The sequence below is a fragment of the Xylocopa sonorina genome, chromosome 6, assembly GCF_050948175.1.
Source record: "Xylocopa sonorina isolate GNS202 chromosome 6, iyXylSono1_principal, whole genome shotgun sequence".
NCBI classification, from domain to species: domain Eukaryota; kingdom Metazoa; phylum Arthropoda; class Insecta; order Hymenoptera; family Apidae; genus Xylocopa; species Xylocopa sonorina.
The window spans coordinates 8,471,164-8,488,270 of NC_135198.1; the positions used below are offsets into that span (position 1 = coordinate 8,471,164).

The 17,107-nt window shown below is 48.1% G+C and overlaps 2 protein-coding genes across 3 annotated transcripts in view; one reads left to right on the top strand and one right to left on the bottom strand.

The window, feature by feature from the left end:
- Positions 1–17,107, top strand: part of Src64b (Tyrosine-protein kinase Src64B) — a 49,622-nt gene that overhangs the window by 19,007 nt on the left and 13,508 nt on the right. The window lies entirely within an intron of this gene.
- The window catches only part of Nhe2 (Na[+]/H[+] hydrogen exchanger 2), a 250,996-nt gene continuing 241,065 nt past the window's right edge, over positions 7,177–17,107 (bottom strand). The window contains exon 18 of the transcript XR_013101951.1: positions 7,177–7,193. The gene's annotated coding sequence lies outside the window, so the exon portion shown is untranslated. The remainder of the gene's footprint in view (positions 7,194–17,107) is intronic.

A 17,107-nucleotide genomic window follows, 5' to 3' on the forward strand; every position in this document is an offset into this window, starting at 1 on the left:
AAACTCGCCAGGAAGTCGTTCCGAGTGCAACCTAATAGCATTTCAGCGATATCCAGCCGGTACCGCGTAACTCGCGGCACAATGACGCTGGGTGGAAGAGGTCGTCGACCTTTAAAATCGTGTCCGAGTGCTCCAGAAACCCCGAATCCGAATCGTTCTGATCCACACGGGATTATTTTTCGATCGGGCTTCCTCGCGTGTCTCCTCGTAGGAACTAGATTCTATTTTCGGTCCGGCTGCGACCCAGGTACCTTGTATTCGCCATCGAACCGAGTATTCGACGCTCCCTTTTAGCGTCTTGTCTTAAGATAGCTCACGTGATTCAAGTGTTTGCTTCTACGTTTGTTGAAACATGCATTAGCGCGCTTTATCGAGTGTTTCAGAGACACGTCGTCGCACGGCGCATTTGTTGCTCGCAAGGGTAGGTGAATTGGACGTCAGAGAGAAGTCAAGTTTTAGTAGCGCGCAACGCGTGTGAATGAACTATGAGCCACATTGTAATTTCCATTAGCGAAACAGTCGGTGATATACCGTTGGCAATACAGTATCCATTTTGTTATTAGACAAATAACAATAGTTGGGAGATCGGTTATACATTTGTTGGCAAAACTTCAATCTCCATCCCCTTTCGTTCATTTGAATGCAATGCAATTACGATGCACATCCGATCGAAAATAGACGGTTCCACCGTCACTCATAATTCTGATCAATCTATTCTATCGGTAGATACTTCTTCCCCCGATCGACAAGACGTTTCTTGTGTTAAACCACTCAACGATCGAGCCGACGCGCATCGATTACTTCATTTTCTACCCCAGAATGGACGCAGCGTGCCTCGTGAAAGCAATCTCTGTCGCGCGAGCCAGAGAGAAAGAAATCGTTCGATCCGCGGTCAATTATCTCGAACGGTTTATTACGAGCACCGTGACGAATTTCCGGCAGAGCGACTCGACGGTCGCGAAAGGCGAGCCGGCCTGGGCGAATGAAATTCGGGTTCGAGGGACAGAATTAAATTCGCGGGACGCCTTCCGTCGCTGCGAATCCAGCCAGGTGTTTCAACACACGTCGCAGGATTTTCGTTCCATCGTAACCGCCTCCGTATCGAGCGGCTGACCTTTCCGCGCTGGCCCGGAAACCTCGAAATCCCGCGATCGATGCGCTCCACCGATCGAGCCCCGATACTCCAGACCGCACCGTCGCGAGATACCGTCACCGCGAATTTATTTCGGGGACAAATCTCTGGGTAAACCGACCAGGATCGATACAACTCGTCCAGACTTCCGGTATCCGGTCTTTCGTAGGAAGACACCTGCTCGCGGCGGTACACGTTACAGGATCTCGCAACGCAAACGCTTCGCGACGGTGATGATTATTTAAATGACCCGGGGTAATCGATGTAGCTGATTAAAGTTGCAAATTCGATTTAAATTTAGCTGTATACTTTCGTTGCTGACTCTGCGAATAGATCCGCGTATCGATTAGCATCGGTAAGAAGTTTCTATCCAATCACGAACAAATATTAGCTTAAGAACAGTTCGCGTGGGGTAAGTCAGGTTGTATCTCGGAAAACAGAGTTCGGAACAAGAATTCGCCGGTCCGAACTTGGCGATCATTAATAGTCAGAGTTAGTAGTTACCAGTGTAGTTAGCGATTAGCTGGGATCGGATAATTTGATTTCCAGCTGGCTAGATCTAAGACGGGTGTATATAATTGCCTCGTTTCGGGCTGGTTTCAACTTCCGAAGGAACTTGATTGTATTTCATTAATTTTCTAGCTGTTCAAAATTATATATAAATTTAATTAGTCGAGAGAAAGTTTTCCAGTGAACATTTTCCTGGCGATTTGTCATCGCGTCGATAACTCGACGATACTCGAAACGACTCGATTGCGTTTTGCTATTTCGGTCGCGGCGCGTTTTGAACGTGCCGGCAAACAGACGTATGCAGAGAAGCAATTCCTCACTCGCGCTGGGTCTATTTTAATCGCAGTCATTCTTGTACACGTTCATCCCTAAACAGTCTCACAGTGTTAAGTCGCGGTGTGAAAGCCGTCTTTTCACTGTGCGAATCGCGCGACTCAATGGGCTGCGAAATCACGGTTAAATTCAATCTGTACTCGAGACAGATTTCGCGTGTTACGCGCAGCGCAAAAACTGAATGCGAACGAACTGACGTTTCCCTCCCTCCTCAGAATCTTTTGTGAAACTGCTCTAAAGTCGCGTATTTTCTTCCTCGAAATCGTTTTTCATATCAGATCGTGACACAGATTCGCACAGTTCTCGCGAGCATCAATCCGTCGCGATGTAAAGCTCGCTGAAAGGTATATAAATAATTTTCCGACAATCTGAATGATTTACACGATAACTTCGAAACAAATCCACTCTATTCCACGCAGACGTTAATAACGAACTTACCTGTGTTAAACGATGATTAATTTTCATGTGGGAAGTTGGAGGTAGTTAGCCTGGCGGTATGGCACACCGTTGATCTAACTTCGATGCTGTTCCTTCCGCCTTCTGCGGCATGAAAGGCCCGTTAACAGTAATTTCATAGCCGTTAAAAGTAAATCGCGAACGGTAATACGATGGAGAGGAGCGATTACAAAGGCGTCTAACAAATTGTCGATACCAGATAAAGGGTTCAGGGCTGAAGGTTGAAAAGCCTCGGAAAGATTAGCGAACTTAAACCCCGGGAAATCTCTTGGTCAGCGTTAAAACGAGTTAAGTGATTTCTCGATGCGATCAGCTGACACATTTTACAGATCTAGTTCCCAGCTAACTATTCTCAGAGAAAAATTCATTTCTATCGTATTCGAGGTTTCCTGCGAATGTTTGTTCGTCTCGTCGTTAATGGAGGAATGAAACGGTAGGCGTCGTTAAAGGTTCGCCAAGCCGCGAAAGTCGAAGGGGCCACTAGACGCGCTACCGAGCGAATCGATGACCAGAGTCCGTTCTCACCGAAACGGATCGATCGACGGTGCCGGGCGCGAGTACAACGACCGAATTAATAACGACAGCAGCAGGCTACGTAACGCGAGGAAGCGGCGCGTGCGAGAATTTATTGGCAATTTTCTTGGGCCGCCGCGGAACTTTCCTTATGGTGCAACCGCATGAAAGCGGCCTGTATGTAGGTCGAGATTGAATGGAAATTCGCGTAACGAACGGCGATCGATCGAAGATCCGCTATCGGAACGCCGTGGTATCAATGAGCGTAACGATTTCCCGCGACACACCAGGACACGTTAGTCAAACACCCATTTACATAACGTATCAGTGGTTTTTCAGTTCCTTTTAAAATATACCTCTGCGCTGGTCTCTCGTAACTAATCCTTCCAAGCTCCACGTTCCACGATATCATCGATAATGTTGTATCTTAAAATTTGCTCCCTATTTCGATCGAATCGAAACGTGGTACAGTCTGAGTTTCGTGTAATGTTCATTTCCATAAATCACGATACGATCGTGCAAATAATGATTTCTTCTTAACGAAGATAATTGCGGTCGGGAGTGATTAACGATACGACCTCGTTAACGATAAATATCGATGAAGCGGAATTGTTCGGCCGCTGCAGGTCTAATTGCCCGAACAGTGCGCGTAACCGGTACCTGTGCGCGCTCGTTACGACTCCGCCGACGAGTTAACAGCTCTTAGAGCTAGTTGCCGTCGAAGTTTATGACACGCTGCACGGACGTCGTCGAGTTTGAGAAATTCATTTGGTAGTCGAGGCGCGCGTCGCCGAGTTGGGCTCCGTCCCCGTGGTGGAAATCGAGTTTTATCGTTTGGAGTTTTCAGAATTTCAGTTCCCGCATAGGTAACGATAGGGGGTGGACAGAGGTGGACCGTGTCGTACATTTAAACGCGCGAGCGGATATAAAAGTTAACATTGAGATTAGAGGTGGTAGGTGTACGTACAGGCGCGCGGCGATTGGCATGAGGATCAGCTGTGAGAGATACACGATCCTACGAAACGGATTTTCCATTCGAATGCTCTGCTCTCGCGAAATTGATACGCTTTACACGAGGCTGATCGTAGCTCGACGGAGTACATATCGCGTAATGGTATGTGCGCACTCGATTTGGTATGAATCTAGCAGTGCACGGGTTTCACATAGCATTGTAATGCCGTTGGAACTTGCTGCGATGACTCTGGAAACTAGACGTGTGATAATCCGTAGGGTTCGCTGCGAGTGTCAAAGGTGCGATCGCAGTGAGAGACTGTTCGCGACTAGATAGAACGCAACAAGCAAACAACTGGAAATGGTATGAGAACACTGCGATTATTAGATCGCGGATACATTTTCCGCGTGGATTTTCCACGTTCATCATCGTCGTAATCATAAATATATTCCCTCTGTTCGCTGCAAACGTAATTTTCCAATTTCGAGGTTGACGGGCATCTCCCAAAGCCAACAGGTACTGTACGTACCGCACCAAGTGTAACCCGTGGGTATTACACGAGCTAATAGGGAACTTAATCCGATTACATAACGAATTTCCCGAGATAATAGGATGTCTGAAAAATGAACACGACGGGCAACTACAGCGGTACACTATGCACCTATCCGAATAATACGTTAATACTTTCGATGGAAACTATTACGAGAACGAACAGGGTTATCTATTGTACCGCCTATCTATCGCGTTTATCTATATTCCGGACTTATCCGAGGCAACACGCGTGTACAACATCTGGGATAAGCCACGAAAGTTAACACGGAACATGGGAGAGAGTGCATTAAAATACGAAGTTCAGTTCGATTGCGCAACGAAACGCGTGGCCGTAGTAAAGTATATCGTTCCGAAGGAAATTTTCTACTTTTATAAATTTATCGCACAGAAGGACAATGTTGCGTGTGTATAAAATTCATCGTCGAGTGGAGCACATCCACGGGATTGCGATAGCGTCAACGGCAAACATTCTCCGCAAGAACGATCGAGAATCGTCGTTGGAAAATTCTTGATTCAGTTGGTGCACCCCCGCGGAACGAGCAGCGATCGTTGCGGAAAAATGGGACCGCGACTGCTCTCGAAAATATCGTTCGGATGCGCACAGAGGGTTGCACGAGAACCGGGAAGGGAAAAAGAGGAAGTGAAATACGCTTTGTGAACAAAAAGAGAGAAAGAGAGGGGATCGTAGACTTCCGAAAGAAAATCAAAGCAAAGTGAATTAACCGAGGGAAATTTCATTAAAAATCGACACAGATGCATCGCTCTTCCGCCCGCGAACCCTTTTTTTCCCGCTATTTTACATCGATAGTTTCATTTTTCCTCGACCCTCTACGTGTCCCTCTGCCTCCCTTCCTTCTCCGCGCGCACCGCAGTCTCCCTGTCCGTTCACTTCCTTGTTCTCCCGCCTGTCGCGTTTTCTTCTCTCCTTTTTTTTCCCCTCCTTTTTCTTTTTTATCTTCGTTTTTTGCACTGTACCGTGGCATCAAAGCTTTGTCGGCGCGTTGGCCGGAACAACGAGCAGATTCGAAATTAGCACGGCCCGATGGAAGAGAGAGAGACACGTCCGGTTTACCCGGCGTCGGTTCTTCGCAGTCGGTCGAATACCACCTTTCCCTTTTCCAGGCGCCGTCGAGTCTTCCTCGAGGGCCTTTGCACTCCTCGGCTACGTCATTACCACGTTAATCGTTCCACCCTTATCGGTAGGGAGAGAAGCCTATCGATCTCTCCGGAGGCATACGCGCGGAGCCACGCGACTCTTGCAGTAGAGACAGACAGAGAGAGAGAGAGAGAGAGAGAGAGAGAGAGAGAGAAACAACCCCCAGAGGGTTGACGATATTTCTTACGATAGGCGGAAGAAAACGCGCTTGAGATATGCCCTTTGTTTTTCTCGACCCGTTAAATTACTATCTGTGCTGGCTATTGTTCGATCGCCACGGTAGATACGTTCCTCTTCGTTTTTCTGCGATCATCGTCTGCCGCCGCAAAGAGGGACAGGAAAGGAAAACGCGGTACGATTGTATAGGAGTGTCGATGTCTGCCTTGGTGTTGGAAAAATGATGGCAATGCTGTCGCGCTAGAGCGAAATTGTAGGGGTAGATTCAGTTGGACGAGATTCGAGGTTTGCCGCATTTAATGCGCGACTGTGTGCGATAAAATTAAACGGCAGAGTCAGTTGTTTCGTGCAATTGACTCTTGAAATTCGGATACCCTTGCTCCTTGCCGAAACAACAAATTGCTTTGTGCATTTGTATCGTGACTTCTCCTCGAGAAGTATAAGAGATTTGTTCTCCGTTGAATTTCCTGGGAAACAAGCGGTGCCCGCTGTTAATTTCCCTCAGTCCCAACGTTTAACAACCCCATTCTATTAAACCGAGAATATCGGCAACCGTATTTCGAGCGGACGGTCGCGTTTCAAGTTCGAAACACTCGACGGGGTAACTTAACTTGCACCGGCGGCGTGGCATTCTCATTGCATCCGAGAATTTCGAGGGAAACTCGCAGACGGAGAAGTTCCTTATGGAAGACTTCAAAGAGTCGGCGCTCCGGTCAATTTGAAACTTTAATGAGTTTTTATCAGGGCGATCGTGGCCCACGAAACCGGAGAGAAACCTCGAAATCTTCGCGAGGAGCCGGGGTATAAGACGCTCGGATACGCGATACCATCTTAATCTCGCTGTATCGAGAGTTATTAGCTTAGTTACTTCGTTAAAATCGCTATCTCGCACGAGTCGTTTAATTCTACTTGTTATCTGGCCAAAATTTGTTGGAAAATCGAGATTGTCTACCATCTACTGGTCTTAAATAATACTCACCACTAATTTTAACAATAATGAATTTTCACAGTTAGTTTTCACGTGTCTTTGAAGTCTTTGAACCACCCAGTACATGAAAATTCATTTTCGAACAATACGGAACTACTACCTCGCTAAAATTATGAAAATTCGCTAGAAATAAAGAACATCAGCTCGACTACATCGATCAAAAATTCACGTGGAAACTTTAATCTGGAAGCTCTGTGAAATTTCTCAAGAGACTCGCAATCTCTCTCAATGGATCAAAACTACCCCATCCGTCCCCAACAAACGTAGCTAAACCCCATCGATCTCTCAGCAACGACGAAATTAATAGAACCTCTAATTCCTCTGCTAAAAAAAAAAAAAACGTAGAGGGGCGAAACGCCCGAAACGTCTGGTTCCCAACGTTCATCGCCTAGAATCGATATCGGTCCTCCGTGTTCCCTACAGGCTCGATCTCACGTTCGACCAGCTTCCGGTGTTCACGTAAATCGTCACGTATACTTGGACGTCTTCGAGCGTCGCAGACGATGACTACGTTCCACCCGATGATTGTCAGTGCACGAAGGAAGTCCCTTACGCGCGCGGCTGGCATACGCGATGACCGAGAGAACGAACCGAGAGAAAAGAATAGCCGAGCCGCGTCCGAGGGAGTGGGAACGTCCCGTGGCCAGTAAGGTGAGCCAGGATCGATGCTTTTTTTCCAAAAGCCGCGTTGCCCGCTGAATCGTAATGTTGGAAAAGTTTAACCTCCGCCACCCTACGTCCCCGCCGCACCCTGTTCGCCGTCCGCACGCCCGTTTCTCGCTTTTATCCACGCGTCGCCTTCTCGCTCCCGCTTCTTGTTCCCCGCTTGTCCGCGACATCCTGATGTTCTGTACGTACGTATGTACCCGTGCATGCACGCACGGCCGCGGACGCTTTGTCAGCCTGGTGGGAAAAAGGTGCGCTCCGTCGCTTGTAATCGCGTTTCCCCGGTTCTATTCATTTTTCCGACCGCTTTCGCGACCGCCGTCTGCCGCTGTAACGCGGTTTTATTTAGGAAACGGTGGGACGCACCGTCTGGAACGTTGACCATCTTCCGTTCACGCGTCACCCTCGATACAGACGGGCGATTTCGTATATTTTAGGAATCGAGCAGTACGCGAGCATCGCTCTTGGAAGGTTTTATAGGCGCCTGTAAATTCAATAACGAGAGAGTGTTAAAATATTAAGAGTAAATAGATATCCCGATCGGAGGGGATATCTTTATCGGATGCAGAGGTTATCTTCCGCGCGAGAGGAGCCGTAAAAGCAGAATTTAACTACGGAGGGACGCACGTGGTAAAATAATAACGTTGCCCGGGCCATGGAAAAGATTATCCAGGCTCGGGAAGATCCACTATATAAATTTGCCTCCGGGTAGCGTTATCTTTAACATTATTTTCCTCTGTTCGCACCGAAGCGATACGTTATCGTCCCGAAATGGACGATAAGTTCTCTTAAATCTCCCATTATGGAGGCAGACGAGCACCCTTTGAGCGATCAGTCCGTAGCCCCATATATACGTACAATACCAACCGCAGCGGATAGTTTCTCGACGGTTAAATTGGAAAGCCGCGAAAGCCAAGAGGATCCTTCGGCGTGCCGAGCTTTGCGAGCGCGTCTAGATAAGCTGGCAACGCCTATAATGCCCCACCGAATCCTTAATATTCCCCTAAAGGTGATACGCCCCGATGGTTATGGTCGTTCGGTCGGAGAACCACCGTTAGAACGCATCGCGAACATTTCGAGTGTAAAATCCGTAATGTGCGTGTATCGCGGAGGAATACGCGAAAATCGGAACCAGCGGACGGACATTTTCGGAGCCCCGTGTCCCGAGCACTCAACGTTCCTGAATATTCCATCGTCCTCTGATCGATGTAATCGCATCACCGTCGTTTACAGAACTCTTCCTTAATTCTTCAAAGACGATCCCCGTTTCTGATCTCATCTTTTGCAACGCGATCCCGGAATGCTCGAAGAATTACTCTCGCCTTTTGTCTTTTACCCGGAGCTTCACCCTTTGTATACAAAATTGCTTTTCTGTGAAGTAATATCAACGTACAATTCGCTTGAAATATGTCTCCCGAGAAGAGAATCGTATTATCTGTCTCGTAACGAGAGAAAGGATTGCTCCAGTGTAAAGAATTCCCGTTTTTATTCTTCGAAATCCTCTCGTATCATCTTTATCGTGCTTCATTCGACGCAACGATACAATAAATTCGCTGGAAATAAATAAATAAGGATAGCGAGCGTATTCTGGCTACGTTCGAAGGAGGTGGACGATAAGTCTCCTTGGTGGACACGGTGAAGAGGAGACCCTTGACACCTTTGGAGCACGTGTACGATATGGTGGCAAGCCGTGGAAGCTCGCTCGGCTACTAATATCCTATGGGAGGTTGTACTCCCCAATGGTAGTAATTCTCAGAGGATATAACTCCTCGAACGGCTGGGGGTGAGTTTTCCGTGCGCCGGACGTCCTTAACGCCCGAATCCAACGAAACGCTATCGAAGGAAACGGTTCGAAAGCGGCGGAACGACGATCTTAATGGTGGAATAGACGGTAAATTAAAAGTAATCGCGGAACGGTCGATTTCCTGTGGTGGGTTCCACGGAGGAGGATGGACGTGCAGGGCGTGACAAAAATAGCACGTTGCGAGACTGCACCGGTGTATCCGTGTACTTAGTTATTTAACAAGATCAAGATTACTCTATTAAAAGGATCCGCAAGGGTGGTTTCGCCGAAGAGTTTGATTGTTACTACCGTTCGCGTTTCTTTTATTACCGCGAACAAATAATCATGAAATATTCATCGAGATCAGCGAGCGTGATGCACTTTCTACTCTAATCAATAGTATAATAAGTTTCGAGTGAAAAGTAAATGAAAGTACTTTACATTCGAGAGGTGTATTCGTTCCCAACGTTTCTTAAAAGTCCGCGTAGCTAATAACAGAGGAAAGTCTCATTCTTTTGGTACTTATCGCAATTCCACGAATATTAACGAACTTATTCCACTCGACGTAACGACAGGAGCACGAATTAGTCTAATATCAAGAAAAAGAAAACCATTGATATACAAAAGTTACGATACGACCACCCACTGATACGTGTACGAGTACCTCCCAACCACACGCATTTCTAAGCTCGCGAAAAATCAATATTACTTACACGAGTATCCCCTGCACTCATTTCAATGGCAATCATTCCGATTGCGCTAAAAAAAAAAGAGAGAAGGAAGGAGGGAGAACTTGGACGACCAAGCGAATCTTCAACGGTACATTGCACCCATTGTTCGAACGGCGGAAAATTGAAGTCGAACCTGCGAGCCAGCTGATTAAAGTCCCCCCCTCGTTACTAGATCGCTCGTGACCTTTGGTCAACTCCTTTGGGATCGGATACCCTCTGGGATCTGTCTCTGATCGATTCTCGTGAAAACGTCGTCGTTTTTTCAACCGCTGGAAATTCCTGTCACTCGGTCGGCAAACAGCAGACGAAGAAGAAGAAGAAGAACGGAGAAAAAACTGAGAGAGAGAGAGAGAGGGAGGGGGGATGGGAAAGGAAAAAAAATAGAAAGAAAACGCTGGGCCATTTAACCGCGGAACGAGGTCAAGAGCTTTCCGCGGTTCCGCTTTCAGCTTTCCGCTCTTTGGGGATTAATAGACCGTCCCGTGGGAACAGAGTCGGCTAGGCGGGCCGTTGTGCCGCGTTACACTCGCCGCATTCAGGACGAAATCGGTCGTCAGCCAGCGTGGAAACCGAATTAAACTTTATCGCGGCCTCCTCGAGGAGATGACACGGGAATATTTCCGGCCTGGAGTGGGCCTCGAGTGCTCGTCCGAGTTTCCCCCTCGGATAATTCCACGAGTCCGCGGCTCGCTGGATTTTGCGACAGAACTGCGATTACTTTTCCGCTGGAACTTTACGTCGCATAGAATTTAGTACCTGGCGAGGCGATTTAAAAATTGATACGATACGTTTGTGAAAGGGACTTCGAAGCGACGTGGTATCGATTATAATGGGCTCGTGGGAGAGATCTCGCTCGCGATCAGAGATCAGACGGGAAACAGAGGGCATTTTAGATTCGCGATCCGACCGAGAGAGACGTCACATGCCCGTCACGTGTGCGGTAGGGCCGGGAAACGAGGGAAAATCGTCGAGTCGAATCCCTTTAAAGTGCGGAACATCGTTCAGCGTCCAGAACACCGCTTTCTTCTTAACTTCTCCGTGCCGCGATTTTTCCATCGCGATCTTCTCTCTCTTTCTCTTTCTCTCTCTCTCTCTCTCTCTCTCTTCGATCGACGTGGACGTCGAGACGAGAAATGTTCGATGGAAAAACTCGTGGAAAGAGGGAAGAAGTCGGAAGAAGTCTCCTCGATTCGATTGAGAACTTGTTGTGTCGACGGGTGAACGTTGAGGCTCTCTACCGAGAACCACTTGCCGATTTATTTTTCAGGATTCGAATTAGAAGCCACGAGCATGCGATCTGGTATTAGAGCGTCTTTAGGAGCACTTCTGCTTCGAGTACATTTTAGAGCTTTTCGTTTTCGATCACCTGTCGCGAGCTGATACTTCTTTTCCGCGATTCTCTGCAAGGTTTATTTAACCTTCCGTATTATTGCATTCCAGTGGCTGCGTGCGTCGAGCCATTTACGATCAGGATGCGTATATACATATAACCGACGTTTTACGTAATTCACGTTTTACGTTGTTATATTTAGCCTGCGATCTACGTCACCGAACGTAACACCTAGGCGTTCCGCAACCCAGACGTAAACCAGAAAGAAAACAGATACCACTCAATGCTCGAAAATACCCGGCAGCTGACCTCGAAAATCGCGTTACAAAGTCTCAATGGAAAGCCAAGAAAGTGTGAAGACGAAGTCAAGGTCGACCGCCTGTTCCATCCCAATTTCAGGTCAGCGGGTCGTTTGATCGAATAGAGTAGCAGATCACAGCACGAGCCGTGAAACCTTACAGTCTTGCACGCGAATGATGCGACACATCATGTATCGTACTCTTTTCAAAGGCTTCGACCACTTAACCAACGCTTCGAGTCGCCAAAAAATGGACCTGTTACCCGAAGTATCCTCCAACTCGATCTCGCACGACCAATCCGAACGACGTCTCGCGATTTCATCCAGTCTGTAGAGTCCGTAGAGGCGCATGCACCAGCGCAAAGACGCGTATACCCGCGAGTCGGGGAGGTTTTAAGTGACAACTCGAAAACCGCGGGTCGAGCCCTCGAGCCCCTCGCTGCTAACGACGCCTATTCTTCTCCCAGCGAGAGGCGATGGCTACGCTGACCCGGCTCGCTCTCGTGACTCACGGATGTTCCGTGACTTAGTCATGAAAGCGGCTCCTCTCGTTCCCCGGGTACCTGTTACGTGCTCCGTCACCGAGGGTTAAACGAGGTCAACGTACGCCTCGGAAACAGCACAAATCGGACGTGTCCATCGATCTGTCCCGATCAGATCGATACGAGGGATCCCTCGGGCCCTCCATCGGTTATCTACGGCCTGCGATCGAGGCGCGGCGCATCGTCTCCGCGCTGGAGAACGCTCCCAGCGGTCTATCATTAGCTGGACGTTACGCGCGCGACCCTTCGGTGCACGTGAATCGTGCTGGATCACCGGAACGACGATAATGATCGCGGGGTTAGCGTAATGCTCCTTGGATCTGTGTCCGTGTCTTTCTGATGCTGGATAAATGTGATCGGTGGGTGGTTCCTTAGAATGCGGTTCCTCTTGTCCGTGGTTCTTCTTGGTCGAGGAAGTCGTTTATAAGCTGCGTTCGATACTCGTTGAACGGTGATCTCGTAGATCTGCCGCAATTATTGCATTGAACAATCGTGGCGTTATTTCCGATGTATTTAACGTTTTAATGCAATTGGATCGAATACGATCGTCGCTCTCGTTGAATTTGTATATAATGAATTTACGTAGACTAGTGCTTTCGAATGTTGCGGCGCATCGCGCTAAATTATACATTCAGTCAGGCGTATTACCGCATTTAATGCACAGGATGCCATAGCATCCCTCGAAACCGGAATCTAGAAACGTGTTTCCATACGTGTTTTCAACGTTGCCCTGCCTCCGCGAGAGACACGCTCCTTCTTTCGCCATCGACCTAATCAACGCAGCGCCGAGCTAGTTTGCATAAGGAACGCATAAATAATGGGTCGTGCATATAATTCTGAAAATACCTAGCCAAAGTCCGTGTAGGAAACTAAAAAATTCGTTTTATTGGATCTTACGTGACTACGTCGACTGACTGGCAGCGTTTATGGTTTCTATTCACCTTTTCCTGCTGAGCATAACTCTCGCGAATGACTGCTAGAGGTGTTTCCAACCTCGCGGGGAGAGAAGCCCTTCTGTTTCATAATCGATTGAAGGGTGGCCGGTGTCCTCTTATATTTATAAGCCTCGTATCGATACCTGCGGTATTAAGTTCGCGAAAATAAGCTTGATCATCAGTCCAGTTCGCTTTCACGCTATTAAACCAAAGTTAGCTGCACGTTGGACGTGCAGATTTTCGTGGAAAGTTGCGAATAGACCGGTCGCAGGGGCGGAACGAACTTTGTCCCGTCTGAAACTGTTCATCAGTCACGATCTAAAGGGCTGAAGTAGCTATAAATTCGAGGGAACTATCCAATTTATAACTCGCAGCGAAATTTATACAAAGCTGTAAACGGTCACACGTGTATTTTAGCTAGTTTAAGGAGAGAAAACCCTGAGACGCGTAATATATTTCAGCACGACGGTGTTACCGTAAATAGCAGAAAGAGTACCTCGCGGAGAGAAACTTCCTTCCACGCGAAAAAGAAAAAATGGATATCCCCCCGCGATCTTGTGTTTTCCCCTTATCATAGTTTAATCTGGCGTTACTTAAAATTCATCTAGCCTTTCTTACCGGTAGCAAAGCTCGCGAGGCATTCGCCTGTAAACACGTACGAACCGCCGCCTGTTCTTAAATATTTCCCAAAGACGGCTATCGGTGCAACAAATCTGTTTTCGAGGCGAATGCATTTTCTCTTTCTCCGTGTAAATCGCATTGTATGTTTTAGTTGGAAATCCTGCAACCGTGCAGCAATTTCTCTCATACATTTTCATAGCACTTTTCCACGATCACTGTTTAATGAGGTAATATCCGAAGTTGCAGCCAGTCGTTTCACTCGAATCATTTATCAAACAAAATAAGACCTTGTCTTGTGGAAAGCAACCAGTCCACAAAAATCAGACGATCCCGATCTTATCGTAACGGAGATGCATCTACAAAGTACAGTAATTTGGCAATAATTTTCGTAGTTGCCGCTTTCTCGTAAACTTGCTGTCTGTACGACGCGGACCAATTATCCAGTTTGGTGAGAAGGGAAGTTCCTCGCAGGCATCGAGTCCTTAATAGCAAAAATATTAAACATCCACGCACTAATTGAGGGAAAAGTTCTTTTTTTTTTTTCCTTCGCCCGTGCACGTTTCTCCGCGATGGAACTAATGAATACGTTCGGCAAGATCACGTTCTCGCTTTCGGAATTAATTGCAGCTGGGTGAAACGCGAAACAGTGGAATATCGCTAAAGCCGGGAATTTTTCCGCGCGCGCTCGCCAGCCTCTCGGGCGCGTTACGCTCAAGATGATAATCCGGCCTCGGGCCGTCCAATTACGAGGATCGACGGACGCGTTAAAACGCGTCACGTCGTAAAAAAAGTAAGTGTACGGCCAAGAAGGGACAGCGAAGGTCCGACGAAGTCGCGATGGTACGTGGATTTTGGCCAACGACCCGGAACAAACAGTCGAAACCCGGGTAGAAGAAGCATCGCTGAGAGCTCAGCCGAGCTGCCTCTGTGTCGAACGTGGGTGAATCACCTCCATCGCCGCGGTGGTCAGATGAGTTTACGGTGTTAGAAACGCGACCAACTTTCCTCCATCAGCTTCGCATTGCGCTCTCTCTCTCTCTCTCGCTCTTCAAAGGGATTACCGATTATTTGGCCCATTCGTGCGAGACTTGCGCACAGTTTTACATTGATTGGCGAAAGGCAGCTGTTGCAGGAGCTGAAAGTAATTAAACTAGTTGGTTTTAGAGTAGAACCAATTTTCCATCGTTGAAGCGCGCGAACGTCTGGATCGACCTGGAAAAGGTGGAAAAGTTCGCGGGGAATCGAAGAACTCCGATCGTAAATCTATGACCGAAATTACCGAGGGACCACGGTTAAAACTCGAGGATCGATTAAATTCAGTTGACCGAAGTTCCCGTAAAATACGAGCCACGGAAATAAAGGCGTCCCCGTTGTAATTTAAAACGCTGAACGTTCGCCGCGTTGCAGCCCAATAATCGAAGCGGAGCCCGACAGGGGTACATCGTGCTCCGTCGACCCAGAACGGGGTTAGGGTCGCGAGAGGATCCGCTCGAGCGACCCGAGCAGTCGTTACGGAACGAGGCGTGAAATAATTTCTGCTCGTGCGACCGCTTCCGCCGGCGCGAAACGAAAAACGATCAATCCAACGATCCGCCGCGAATAAGTATGAAAATGGCAGAAGAGGGACGACCAGCGAATCCAGCGGGAGTCCCTCCGCGCCCGCCGATCCGCCAACAGAGATCTTTGACCCTGTTCGAGCTGATCGTCTGACGTCATCCACGGATTCACGTGTCGGGCTGGCTGGTTTCGAGGGTCCGAGGATCTACCGAATTTGGGCCGATGTGTCAACCAATGTAAATTGGGACGGCAGTGTATATGGCCATTATAAGTAATCGACGCGTTTCTACACTCTTCGACAGGGTGGTTGAGATTGCTTAATTAAAAGCAACGTGAACGATGTGAGTTACCATTCTCCCAAGTCAATCGAGTTGCCATGCAATCGCGTCGATCAAGCAAATCTACCATGGAAAGACGGTACACGCAATTTCGATTGCGTTATTTCAGCTCCCTCGAACGTATCACGTTTTTCCAACCAAAGTAAACCACATATCTCTACCCTTCAGCTGTTCCGCGTAGATATTCCAGCGAACCTTTTTCCCAGGATCCTTTTCCACGTAACGCCCTTTCCCAGGTAGTCCGTTCGCCTATCTCTCTCACTGTTTACTATGCGGTTACGCGTCAAGATGCAATGTACCATCGTGGTTGGTCGCTCGTTAAGAAACAGTGTCATCGGTTGACGAATAATATCCACTCCCGCCATGTCTGATTAATGTCAGACGTCGGTTCATCAAGGATGCGAGCAGATGTAAAAATACATGGTTCGAAGCTGATCGCGTACTTCCTGTCGCGGATAATTAATAACAGCAAGCCCTCCTCATCAAATTTTCAGTCCTCCTTGGCGTGCGGATAAGAGTTGGCGCGAGCGTTTTTCATCGGCGCGGCAGGTTCGAGTGGGTGGGCCGTTCGCAGACGTCTCGCGCCTCGAAGGAAGAAGGGAATCGCAGGTTCAAGTGGCAATATCTTGGTCAGCGTTTCAGCTATGACGCATTTGCATTTCCATCGAAGCGGAGCCCCGCGACCCGAAGTGTATCGCCGTTTCTATCTTTGCGCCTGCCTCGGGGCTCGAAACAGTTTCGTCTAATTCCGTGAACGTCCCCCAGACACTTCGCTTCAATAGGGAAACTTCGTTCTCATTCTTGGAAAAATCTCGTCGCGACGGAACGCTTAAATGACAGGACGATTGTCCATTGTCTGCGGCAGACTAAATACCTCACAAATTAGTCGAGATAACCCGCGATGCTGTTCGTAATAGAAGAACATTAAGATTATTTTTCGTCATTTTCTCGAGGAACAAGTTTTCTAGCGGCTCTTATGCTAAACAAAGACCGTCGCTTCCCAAAGCGTATTCGGCTCTCCATTCGATACTGCGAAGCTGTGTTTAAGGAAAAAATTTCATATTTTTGGCCCCGACTAAATGTAGACAGTGAAAGGGACGGGTAGCGAACGTCGCTGGGGTTGTTTCTGGCGGCTTCGGATCCGGAGATTTGCCCCAGCTTGGACGAAAATTAGGGGTTGCGCGAGCGGGAGATGGCCGCCACCCCTCGACTTGGCGAACGCTTCGAGCAGGGGACTCGAAAGCAATTCGCAACGCCTTCTTCCCTCGTAGCCCTTCGCGTGGTCGTCGATATTCCTCGTCTTGGTTAACGAAAAGGCCAACTTCAGCCACGGATCATGTGTCTTCGCATAATATCTGTCCCTTTTACATTCTAGACGCGATCGATAGCGCATAAGCATAGCAGTGTGCTTCCCTAGCCGCTCGCGTGGGATGAGTCACTCTTGCGAGGGAACTGTTATGCGTGTGCACTCCTCGTCCGATTCGGTTCAATATCGTGGAAGACTTCGTCTCTATTCTGTTACTTACCTTCTTGTCGG